General features: G+C 37.7%; 1 pseudogene; it reads right to left on the minus strand.

The window, feature by feature from the left end:
- Positions 1-266: 266 nt before the first annotated feature.
- On the minus strand, positions 267-5,046 carry LOC107774045 (putative glycosyltransferase At5g03795; annotated as a pseudogene).
- Between the last annotated feature and the right edge of the window lie 8,660 nt (positions 5,047-13,706).

Genomic DNA, 13,706 nt, shown 5'->3' on the forward strand with positions numbered 1-13,706 from the left:
GCTTTAATCATGCATAATCTAGTCATATGTGTCACAAAGATTGAATTATGTCATTTCCACAAGAAATAAATAAAGGTTCATTGAACAGGGCTATCAAATTGTAACAGCTGAACATTCATGTCCAATCGCTACATACACAACACAATGTCACATTAATCAAATATATAAAATAACTTTTAGTAGATCGTAAATGGTGCACAAGCATGAAACATAATGATATGTATTAATCTTTTTGGAAAAATCAATTACTATAAAACACAACCATCTAAAAAATAAATTATATTCTAAATAAAAATTCACAGTTTCCTCTCCACCAACCAAAACTTATAGTTCAAGATTCATCCACATCACGAATTCGGACATTTAATCTTCTAAGCCAAATGGAATGGAGAATCATATGAAAAACATCATATCTTTTTGGAGGAGAATTAACCTCAAAATGCTTCCTCATTTGAATCCCCCTCTTCTGCATTTCTAAGTACTTCTCTTGAGGAATATCCAATAGAATTTTCTTGAGATTAGGAATATCCTTAACAGGAATTATAACAGAAAATGTATTCCAATCAAGAACATCACTAAAAGGGATAACATAATTATCCTTAATAAGGACAGGAACACATCCCATATAAAGTCCTTCAACCATTCTTGGACTTGCAACTTCATATCCACTTGGACATATACAATATTTGCTCTTTTTTATCATATCATAATATGAAATACCCTTTGGAAGGTATTTATGAATTTGAACATCTTTATCCTTATTTTCCCAATGTTGTAAAAGAATTGGCCTAATTGGACCGTGTAGTCCTCCGGCGAAAAAATACCAGAACCGGCCGTTCCGACGGCGGCGGACCGCCTAATAGGCCTTCAGTTGTGCCATAAGGGAGATGGATTTCTGGAATTGAGACATCTTTTGTTGGATTAAATTTTTCTGAGGTATTGGCATTGCATAGAGCTCTAATTGAGTTCTTGTATAAGTATGGAATAGCAAAAGAAATTTCAGGCCCCTGTATATTAACAATTCAACCAACAATTAGACACTATAATATAAAATAAATAAAAAAAGAAGTCATATACGCCGACCTATATATTGTCACACTTTATAGAGAGCCGTTGTAAAAGAATATAACAATGTATAAAGAATATTACATGTGACTTACCTAGATAATTCAACCAACCGTTTAAAATAAATAGCTGACGCCATGTATATATCAATGTATAATCAATATATATCCGCTAGAAAAAAATAAATAATGGATCCGGCCAATTATTTATGTAAATATCCTTATATTTCTTGTCTATTAGGCTAATAGCTAACCAATGTTAATGTTACGTATTAGAAACGGTTCAAAAACTCAACCGAGTGATATAATATTTGAAAATTTTCAAAGATCTATTTTATTTTTAATAACTTTAACAAATGCTACATGTGTATCAAAATTTATGAGTTTAAATCTTTTTTTTTTTGTCTCTTCCCCTTTGATTTCCCCTTAATGGTTCAAAAACTCAATTGAGTGATATAATATTTAAAAAATTTCAAAGATCTATTTTATTTTTAATAACTTTAACAAATGGTACATGTGTTTAAAATTTATGAGTTAAATTTTTTTTTTGTCTCTTCCCCTTTTGATTTTCCTTTGATCCCTTTGTTAGAGTTTTTTTATTCTTTTGGTGACTCGAACTCACAATTGTGAAGTTGTAGGGGGCTGCTAACTATCTGAGCAACCCGAGTTTCAATCATCATTTTGAATTACCTATTCAAATGAGGAAGAGTGGCAGAGTATTGACTAAAACCATGCAAGAAATGAATTTGAACTGAAATTAGTCCACTTATTCTATAAAGACATGACACTATTTGGAGAGTCAAACTAGATATCTTTAATTATGTTTGTTAGGTACTGTTTTTTAGTATTTTTAACCATTTTAATTAAAATGATGTTCAAGTTTGTCTCACAATAATGTTGTCTCTTGTGCTCCGAATCCAGATCATTTTTCTTTTTTTTCCTTTTAGAGAGAAAGTTATTGCTATGGACGAATTTAAATAAATGATATAAACTAAAAGGGAGTCCGGTGCAAAAGGTATTTTGCGTTCACGCATGGTCGCATCTCAACGAGTGTGATATAAACAGTCTACCCTAATGCAAACATTAATCGCTTTCACGGCTCGAACCCGTGACCTATAGATCATACGAAGACAACTTTACTGTTGCCAAGGTTCTTCTTCTATTAAATTATATACACTGATAATGTAAAAAAGAGTCGGGATTACGTACCCAATCATGACAAGCAAGCATGAAATGATCAGCTCCAAGGCTTCGATTCCAATAAGGATACTTGTTGGAAATGACATTGACATAGTCGAGTGCAGTGTTTTTCATAAGACCCCATTCATGGGAATCATGCACATAAATGAATTGTGTTAACATTGTAACACTCATTGGAAGGAAATACACATGAGCTTTGTTTGGATCCGAAGTTCTGAATTCGCTGATTTCCATTGTATGAATGAAGTAACCCTCAATAGCATATGTATGTTTGCAGGGACCAAAATGAAATACTGGGGGTTCCCCTTCTTTGTACACATATACCTTGAATTTGTTTTCCATCTCCAAATAGCTCCTGCACATTTAGAGATATTGGTCATTTTCCGTCCCTTTTATCCTAATATAATAAATAATTGAAGTTGTTTGAGTGTTAATAAGAATATGAAAAAGAATAGTTTAGTTTTTTTTGGTTAAGTAGAACAGTACATATCAAATGATATTGTAACACTGCTGATAATCTAAATGTTGATAAAATCTCTATTAAGTTATTTAGTTGTGCTTGCTATAGTAGATAAGTAGCTCCTGCATTTTAAGAGTTTATGTACGAGATTTTCTCTTTATTCCCTAATTTACAATTAAAGTTGGTTGATTATTAAGAATATAGAATAAGAAATGTAGTGCTGTGTATTAATTAATTTGCACTTGTACTCAGCCGAAAAGCTGTAGTAAATTTTCGAAAATGTGCTGAAGAATGATGCCTTTCACAGCTAGCAAGCAACAGTAAATTTGGTTCCTATAAAGAATCTCAGGACTATTTCTTCTCCCACCTACTTTTTTTCAAAGGTGAATCCATAATTTTAAATTTATAGATTATTACATAAATATCAAGTTAATATACAATAATAACTGGATTAACGAACTGCGTTCCAAGCTAAATATTATTATATATTTAATGAATTTTGCAATACAAATATCAGATATAGACAAAAGTTACTGAGTTCACAGGAACCCGTAACAAATGCACTGGATCTGCCCCTAACTTTTTGGTTATTTATTTGTTTAGTAATTGATGAGTTTAATTCTATTAATTAACAGAATAATATATTTTTTACATTTCAATTAGCTAAAAAATAACTGCATAATTAGTGAAATTATTTACTGGGAAAATAAAGTAGATTGATAACCGACTATAATATATTATATTACAGTGGTACCGTAGAAATTACACCGATACATATAAATTAAATCCTTTATTTATTTTAGAGTCTTCAAAATATTGTAATTAAGAGTAACTAACAGTGAATGGTATGTATATTTTTACCTGTGGAAGGCAGTAGCATTTAAGTACATAGGACCATGAGGTATATACTCATCTTCTGTCTGATTATTCCAACTTTTGTTCTCTTTTAATATTGCAGCTCGAGCTTTTGCAAGACCTGCTTCCAATTTCTCTAATTTGCTGTATCTTTTTGGTGTTTCTGAGCTCAAGGTTCCATTTGGGGCTTCATCCTTCTGATTTACCTATTAATTAGGTTAACAATAAATGAGCAATTAGCACATGGTAATAAGTATTTATGACAACATTAAGTCATAAACTTCTAATACCATACAACATGATCATGGTCCATTAAAATTTTAAGATTAATGTAATTCTAACGATTAAGCATATAATAATGATTTTAAACGAGTATGGTAATGAAATATGATATGAATGATCAAGAAAGCTGTAGAAAGTTTGGAAGAATAACAACATGGAGTACTAGCGAGACAGCTATAGGGTCGAAATACACATCAAGATTAATTTGGGTAAAGCTGAGTTATTTTTGGTTGGGTTTGGGTCGAAATTCGAGTCGGGTAAGGCTTAAAGGGGAAGCGCTCCTTAACATGATTTTTTCCATACTTAGGGGCTAGAGCTCGAACTCATATCTCTGGTTAAGAGTGGAGAGATCCTATCCATTCCACCACAAACCATGTTGATAATATTGAGCTTTCGCTCCGAAGTTTTTACATCAATCTAAAAAATAAACATTTTAAGATAATGAGAAAACCAATTCCAAGTTATGCACCACACTTTTTCCCTTTGGAATGAAATCAAGAATTGCAATATTAAGGTTCTTGGACGCATGATCAAGAACTGAAAAAACGTGCTAAAAATTTGGAACGATATTTATTAATAACAATGTTTCCTTGAAGAATATTGATGATGAACTGTGCAGGCCAGGGGTGGATATAGTATTCTAATGACGAGTTCAATTGAAACCACAACTTTCGATACTGAGTATAAATTTATGCGTAAAATTCACTAAAATTATAAAAATAATAGATATGAACTCATAACCTTAAAAATATAATGAATTAATCCAGGTGCGGGCCTTCCACATGATGCACGGGAATTGAGGAATTGATATAAGTAAAAAAGATAGTAAATATTATTTTCTTATGCATAATGTCTCATCATTATATAAAAACTCACCAGTGTTGAAGTTGAACAACTATTATTGAGAGTCTGTAAATACTGAGAAGTGGATAGCCAATTATAAATGGAACCCTGTGGACCAGTGACAACAACAAAACCAACGACCAAAAGCAATGGCAAAATAAACCATAAAAGCTTTAAAGAAGTTGATGACCATGCCATTATTTTTCTTTCTTCTTCTTCTTCTTCCCCTTTTCGTTCTTACTTTTTCTCTTTTACTTTTCTTCCTCCTTTGATGATTTTGTTTGAGTTTCTGTGAAAGAGATTAATGAATGAAGGGAAAAGGTAACGTTTGGCTTTGGTGTCATGTGGAATTTCTCATGCAAAAATGGTAACAAGTGTAAGTTTAATTTAGCTAATTGATTCCTTACCATTTTATTGTGCAATGCATATCTTCCTTCCTTTATTATTGTCCTACTGCTCAAATTATAGTAATTCCTACATCCTTTTAATATACTCTAAATTTTGTTTTTTACCTTTACGAAAAGTGCAGGCGAGAGAACCCCGGCCAGAAGAAGTGATGGGACTATTTCGCTTAGCCCAATTTGTTTATTGTTTTTTCTTTGGGCAAATATCACTTTTAGTCTACGACCGAAATTATTTATATTTTGTAATCGTAAAAGTGCATAAAATTTATAAGATTATAACATGCTATATATATATAATTATAAAAGTATGAATATAATGTTGGTTTACAAAAATAACCTTTTAATATTAAACATAATAACTCACAATAAAAAGAACATAACCGGAATTCTAAATATTAGCCTTGTAATCCTATTAGATTTAGGACATAATACACGTTATGAATCCTACATGAATACCTTTAGGAATCGTATTAGTATAATCCTAATACTTTTAGCCATATAATCCTATTACTTTTAGGATATACTTCTTAAAAAAATCCTACTACTAATTTAATTTGAAAATGTACTATATTGTCCAATTACTAATTTAATGTCACGACCCCAATTTTCCTCTGTAGGATGTCGTGATGGCACCTAGTCTCTAAGACTAGGTAAGCCTAACGAATTTGCGGAATAACTAAATAATAAACTGAACTCCAATCTCAACACATGATATATAAATAGAAATTGCGGTTTAAAAAATTACAACTCTCAAAACTCGGTAGAAATAAGTCACAAGCTTCTAAGAGAAAATACTAAGTGTCTCTATACATCAAAATCTAAAGAGAATAAGGGAAAACAACATAATAAGGATAGAGGGGGATTTCGAGGTCTGCGGATGCTGACAAATATACCTTGAAGTCTCCACGTACGGTCTAGCACACTAGTATCTGGCCTGGTAGGAAGAACCTCGATCTGCACAAAAAGATATGCAGAAGTGTAGTATGAGTACACCACAACGGTACCCAGTAAATGCCAAGCCTAACCTCGATAGAGTAGTGACGAGGTCAGGTTAAAAGATAAGCAAGGCAGAAGATATAATCATATTTTGAAATGACTGATAATTTAAACAACGAGAAATTTCAGAAAAATAACAGCACAACTGTGATGACCCAAAATATCATCTTTAAATTTAATGATTAATTATATGATCTAAGCACTATTTACCATTACTCGACTTGCGTGTGCAGTCCGTAAAAATTTTTCCGGAAAGTTTCAGGTGAAAAATGGATTAAAATGTGAATTAGATGCTAAAAACACAACTGAGTTGACTTTGGTCAATATTTTGAGCAAACACACTCGGATCAGTATTTTGACAGTTCCGGTAGGTCCATATCGTGAATTGGGACTTGGGCGTATGTCCGGAATCAATTTCCGAGGTCCATAGCCTAAGATATGGAATTTTGACGAAAAATTTAAAGTTTAAGTTCAAATAATGACCGGATGTCGAATTATGTACAAATGACCCCGGAATAGAATTTTGATGATTCCAACAGCTCCGTATGGTGATTTTGGACTTAGAAGCGTGATCGTAATTTTATTTGGAAGTCCGTAGTGGAATTAGGCTTGAAATGCCGAAAGTTAAATTTTTGGGAAGTTTAACCGAGGGGTTGACTTTTTGATATCGGGGTCGAAATCCGATTCTGAAAATTTTCATAGCTTCGTTATGTCATTTATGACTTGCGTGCAAAATTTGAGGTCAATCGGACTTGATTTGATAGGTTCCGGTGTTGTTTGTAGAAATTGAAAGTTTCAAAGTTCATTAGGCTTGAATCTATGTGTGATTCGTGATTTTAGCATTGTTTGATGTGATTTGAGGTTTCAAATAAGTTCGTATGATGTTTTAGGACTTGTTGGTGTATTGGGTTGAGGTCCCGAGGGCCTCGGGTGAGTTTCGGATGGTTAACAGATCAAAAAATGGGACTTAAACAGCTGCTGCAAAAGCTGCTGCAAATTCTCTTCTGCTGTGCAATCGAGCCCCAGAAATCGAGCCGAGGATCGAAGGCAGGCTCGAGATCCATGATCGAAGGCCACTGATTGAAGGCCCAGGATCGAGGGTTATGACCAAGGCCAGTGATCGAAGCCATGATCGATAACCAGGATCGACGACTGTGATCGAGCCCCAGGGTCGAGGGCCATGTTTGGACTCCCCATGATTGGACTCCCATGATCGAGGTCCAGGATCGGACTCTCATGATCGAGGTCCAGGATCGGACTCCACGATCGAGGTCAGCCTGGACAGATCCGTAAGTTATAAAAACAGGGGGGTTTCGTCCCATTCGCAATTTTTAACAACTTGGAGCTTGAGCAGAGGCGATTTTTGATATATCTTCAAGGAAAAATATTGGGGTAAGTGTTCTTAACTCAATCTTGGTTAGATTACCCGAATCCATCATTATTTTTAACATTTAATTGGTGATTTAAGTTGAAAAAATTTGAAAACCCTCTTGGATAGATTTGTGGATTTGAGGGTCGAATCGTTATTGGAATTTAGTCATTTTGGTATGGTTAGACTCGTGGTTGAATGGGCGTTCATATTTTGTAACTTTTGCCGGATTTCGAGACATGGGCCCCACGGGTCATTTTTGAGTTAATTTCGGATTTTTATTGAAACAAATGTAGTATTTTTGTATAGAATTAATTCTATAATTTTTGTTGACTGTATCGAATTAATTATGACTAGATACGAGTCGATCGGAGTCGGAAAATCGAGGAAAAAGCATAATAATTGATTAAATTGGAGCAAGTCGAGGTAAATGACTTGTCTAACTTTGTGTGGGAAAAATTTCCCCTAGAATTAATATTAATGTGATTATTGAAATATGTTGAAAGTCGTGTACACGAGGTAACGAGTGTGTACACGGGCTAAATGTGATAGATTATATTTTTAAATGGTGTAGATTATTGTTGCGCAGTTATTAAATTATTTTATCTATATTCTTCATCATTGATCTGTGATATATATTTTAGATTTGTTTACCTTTTTTCTGCTAATTGTTTTACCTGTTTAATTAAAAATTGGTTTATTTTATACTGTGCATTATTTGAAGGTTGATTTTCTTTAAATTAAATATTATTAATATGAAGTATTTGACATTTTTAAATTTGATATTGAAGCAACGTATTAAAAATTTGAAATATTATTTTTCTGAATTATTTATTCTTGAATATTTTCGTAAGATTGTTTTTTGGATTATTCTGGCATGAGCCGTGAGCTCTTTATTATTGAAAAATATTGTTGTTGATTTTTTTGTGGAAAATTAAAATATTGGGCACTTGAGGTACAAATTATGATATTGGTACGCATGCGGTGGTATAAGGTCTGGGTGTTGAAACGCATGCGGTGAGATAAGAGTGGCTTGATACGCGTGGCTAGTAGGGGTGACTACTAGAAGTCATGCGGTGTGATAAGGGTGGCTAAAACGCGGGATGCTATTTCAGGAAAAAATATGTTCTTTAAATAAATTGTGAAGGCTCCCGCGGTGGTATAAGGAAATGAGATATTGTGAAATTATTTATAATTTGGGACTACGAGGCGGTACCTCGGTAGTGCCCTTGTTGATATTGATTTATGGCCATAGTTGCTTTCGATTAATTGTTGTGATTTTCATAAAGTTGAAGGAAATTCTGTTTTGATTCCACGAGATATTATTTGCAATTATTTGGTGTCATTAAATGTGACATACTATTTGATTCATTTCCAATGTCATTTTATTTTACTATATTGATAAACATTTTACCATGCCATTATTATATTCCAGTAGGGCCTCACCTGACCTCAGTCACTACTCTACCGAGGTTAGGCTTGGCACTTACTGAGTACCGCTGTGGTGTACTCATACTACACTTCTGCACATCTTTTTGTGCAGATCCAGGTACATTTTACCAGCCTAGACGTCAGTGAGTTACCTGCGCACTGAGACTTCGAGGTATATCTGCCTGCGTCCGCATACTCTAGAGTCCCCTTCTATCATTTTATGTTGCTTCCTTATATTTTAATTAGACCTTGACATATAGAGACATTGAGAATAAATTCTTAGAAGATTGTGATTTATTTCTACCGGGTTTTGGGAGTTGAAATTATTTGAATTGTAGTTTATTTATTTCAGATATTTATTATTATTCCGCATTGATAGGCTTACCTAGTATTAGAGACTAGGTGCCATCACGACCTCCTACGGAGGGAATTTGGGATCGTGATAAGTTGGTATCAGAGCACTAGGTTCATATGTGTTTGAGTCACAACCAGGTTTAGTAGAGTCTTGCGGATCGGTACGGAACCGTCTGTACTTATCTTCGAGAGGCTATGGAACTGTTAGGAAATATTCACTTATTTGATTCCTTATCGTGCGTATTTGTTGACTTCAAAATTTTAAACAATTGTCTTTCTATTCTCTCACAGATGGTGAGGACACGTACGACTGGATCTGATGATCAAACACCCGCGCTCCCTGTTGGAGCCGCAAGAGGCCGGGGTCGGGGCAGAGGCCGAGCCAGAGGCCGAGGAAGACCATGTGGTGCAGCCAGAGCACCTGCACGAACTGTTGCACCAGAGCCACCAGTAGCTCCAGTTGGAGAGCAGGCACCTGAGACGCTTGTTACTACTCCTGCACTTCAGGAGACTCTTGCCCAGTTTTTGAGCATGTTTGGCACTTTAGCTCAGGCAGGATTAATTCCACTTGCTCCTGCCACATCTTAGGCCGGGGGAGGAGCACAGACTCCCGCCGCCCGTACTCCAGAGCCACGTGCCCAAGTTGACCATGCCCTAGAGGTTATACCAGTGCAACCAGTTGTCCCAGTTCGGCCTGATATTAGGACAGCAGTTTCAGAGGGGGAGCAGCTCAGGCTCGAGAGGTATAAGAAGTACCACCCTCCCACTTTCAGCGGTTTAGCTTCAGAGGATGCTCAGGGTTTTCTGGAGGAATGTCACCGTATCCTTCGTACTATGGGTATTGTGGATTCCAGTGGGGTTTCTTTCACTGCATTCCAGTTTAGAGGAGTAGCCTACCAGTGGTGGCAGGCATATGAGTTGGATAATACCGCTGAGGCATCTTCACTCACTTGGACTCAATTTTCGGATATGTTCTTAAGGGAGTATGTTCCTCAAAGTCTTAGGGATGCATGGTGCGCAGAGTTTGAGCAGTTGCACCAGGGTTCTATGACTGTGTCAGAGTATGCGGTTCGATTCAGTGATTTGGCTAGGCATGCACCAGCCTTAGTTGCTACTGTTTGAGAGCGGGTTCGCAGATTTATTGAGGGCCTTCACCCTAGTATCAGATAGAGTATGGCCCGAGAGCTAGAGATGGACATCACATACCAACAGGTGGTGTTAATTGCTAGAATATTGGATGGTATGCGGACTCGGGAGAGGGAAGAGAGGGAAGCTAAGAGACCCCGAGGTTTCGAAACATATAATAATTCTCGTGCCCCAGTTGCAGCCCGTCATGGTAGAGGTTATGTGAGCCATCCTATTCATTCAGTACTTCCAGCTTCCAGTGGTATTCCGACTACTCCCAGACCACAGGTTCCATATTATGCACCACCAGTATCTGCTGTACCTCCTGTACAGGGTGCTTTCAGCGGACAGTCTAGTCGATTAGGCCCGATCCAGTCTTAACAGCCACGTCCTCTGAGGGCTTGTTTTGAGTGTGGTGACACTCGTCATATCATGAGGGATTGCCCCATAATTAGTAGGGGTGCACCTCCACGGATTTCTCAGGCCCCACCTATTCTATAGGGTCCTCAAGCTTCTCAGGCCATGATTACTGCACCAGTTGCCACTCCACCTGCACAGTCAGCTAGAGGTGGAGGTCGGGCAGGTAGAGGTTGCCCTAGAGGGGGAGGCCATGCCAGATATTATGCCCTTCCTGCTAGGACAAATGCCGTTGCATCCGATTCTGTTATCACAGGTATTATTCCGGTCTGTCATAGAGATGCATCAGTTTTATTTGATCTAGGCTCCACTTATTCTTATGTGTCATCTTATTTTGCCCCATATTTGGGCGTATCACGTGATTACTTGAGTTCTTCTGTTTATGTATCTACACCCGTGGGTGAATCCATTATTGTGGACCGTGTGTATCAGTCGTGTTTAATTGTTATCAGTGGTTTTGAGACCAGAGCTGATTTATTATTGCTCAGTATGGTGGATTTCGATATTATTTTGGGCATGGACTGGTTGTCGCCCTATCACGCTATTCTTGATTGTTACGCCAAGACGATGACATTGGCTATGCCGGGTCTACCGCATCTAGAGTGGAGAGGTACCTCAGATTATGTTCCTAGCAGGGTTGTTTCATTTCTTAAAGCTCAACGAACGGTTGAGAAGAGGTGTGATGCGTATCTGGCCTATGTGTGAGATGTTAGTATTGATACTCCTACTGTAGAGTCTGTTCCTGTAGTAAGGGATTTTCCTGATGTATTTCTAGCAGATCTTCCGGGTATGCCACCTAACAGGGATATTAATTTTGGTATTGATCTATTACCGGGTACTCAGCCCATTTCTATTCCACCATACCGTATGGCCCCAACAGAGTTGAGAGAATTAAAAGAACAGTTATAGGAATTGCTTGATAAGGGTTTCATTCGGCCTAGTGTATCGCCGTGGGGTGATCCTGTCTTATTTGTAAAGAAGAAGGATGGTTCTATGCGGATGTGTATTGATTATCGCCAGTTGAACAAGGTTACAGTGAAGAACAGGTATCCATTGCCACATATTGATGACTTATTTGATCAGCTTCAGGGTGCCAGGGTATTCTCTAAAATTGACTTACGTTCAGGCTATCAGTTGAAGATTCGGGAGCCAGATATTCCGAAGACTACTTTCAGGACTCGGTACGGTCATTACGAGTTCCTTGTGATGTCTTTTGGGCTGACCAATGCCCCAGCAACATTTATGCACTTAATGAATAGTGTATTTCAACCCTATCTTAATTCCTTCATCATTGTATTTATTGAAGACATTCTGGTGTATTCCCAGAGTCGAGAAGATCATGAACAACACCTGAGGACTGTGCTTCAGATTTTGAGAGAAAGGAAGTTATATGCAAAATTTTCAAAGTGTGAATTCTGGCTTGATTTAGTGGGATTTTTGGGTCATATAGTTTCGTTCGAGGGGATCAAGGTAGATCCAAAGAAGATTGAAGCAGTGCAGAGTTGGTCCAGACCGTCCTCAGTTACGGAAATCCGGAGTTTCCTTGGTTTGGCTGGGTATTATCGCCGATTTGTAAAGGGTTTCTCTTCTATTGCTGCATCTATGACCAAATTGACCCAAAAGGGTGCTCCATTCAGGTGGACCGAGGAATGTGAGGAGAGCTTCCAAAAGCTCAAGACAGCTTTGACTACAGCCCCAGTATTGGTATTACCTACAGGTACATGATCTTATACTGTGTATTGTGACGCGTCACATATTGGTCTCGGCGTAGTGTTGATGCAAGACGGTAGGGTGATTGCTTGTGTGTCCAGACAGCTAAAGGTGCATGAGAAGAATTATCCTGTACATGACCTGGAGTTAGCAGCTATTGTTCATGCCTTAAAAATTTGGCGGCATTATTTGTACGGTGTCCATTGTGAGATCTACACCGATCATCGGAGTCTACAACATCTGTTTAAATAGAAGGATCTTAACTTGCGGCAGCGGAGGTGGTTGGAGTTGCTTAAGGATTATGATATCACCATTCTCTATCATCCTGGGAAGGCCAATGTGGTGGCCGATGCCTTGAGTCGTAAGGCGGAGAGTTTGGGCAGCTTAGCATATTTATCGGTAGCAGAGAGGCCTTTGGCCTTGGATGTTCAGGCCTTGGCCAACCAGTTTGTTAGATTGGATGTTTCCGAGCCGAGTCGAGTTTTGGCTTGTGTGGTTTCTCAGTCTTCTCTTTATGATCGTATCAGGGAACGCCAGTATGATGACCCCCATCTGCTTGTCCTTAAGGATACAGTTCAGCACGGTGATACCAAGGAAGTCACTATTGGAGATGATGATGTATTACGGATGCGAGGCAGGCTATGTGTGCCTAATGTGGATGGCTTTCATGAGTTGATTCTCCAGGAGGCTCACAGTTTGCGGTACTCCATTCATCTGGGTGCTGCAAAGATGTATCAGGACTTGAGTCAACACTATTGGTGGAGGCAGATGAAGAAAAACATAGTGGGGTATGTATCTCGGTTTCTAAATTGTCAACAGGTGAAATATGAGCATCAGCGACCGGGTGGATTACTTCAGAAGTTAGAGATTCCAGAATGGAAATGGGAGCAGATCACTATGGATTTCGTTGTTGGGCTCCCACGGACTCAGCGGAAGTTTGATGCAGTTTGGGCAATTGTGGATAGGCTGACCAAATCAGCTCATTTCATTCCTGTGATTACTACTTACTCTTCAGAGCAGCTGGCTCAGGTATATATTCGTGAGATTGTCAGACTTCACGGTGTACCAGTATCTATCATCTCTGACCGGGGTACACAGTTTACCTTATGGTTTTGGAGGGCAGTACAGCGTGAGTTGGGTACTCGGGTAGAGTTGAGCACAACATTTCACCCTCAGACGGACGGGCAGTCCGAACG

The sequence above is a fragment of the Nicotiana tabacum genome, chromosome 24 (genome assembly GCF_000715075.1).
Source record: "Nicotiana tabacum cultivar K326 chromosome 24, ASM71507v2, whole genome shotgun sequence".
Taxonomy (NCBI): domain Eukaryota; kingdom Viridiplantae; phylum Streptophyta; class Magnoliopsida; order Solanales; family Solanaceae; genus Nicotiana; species Nicotiana tabacum.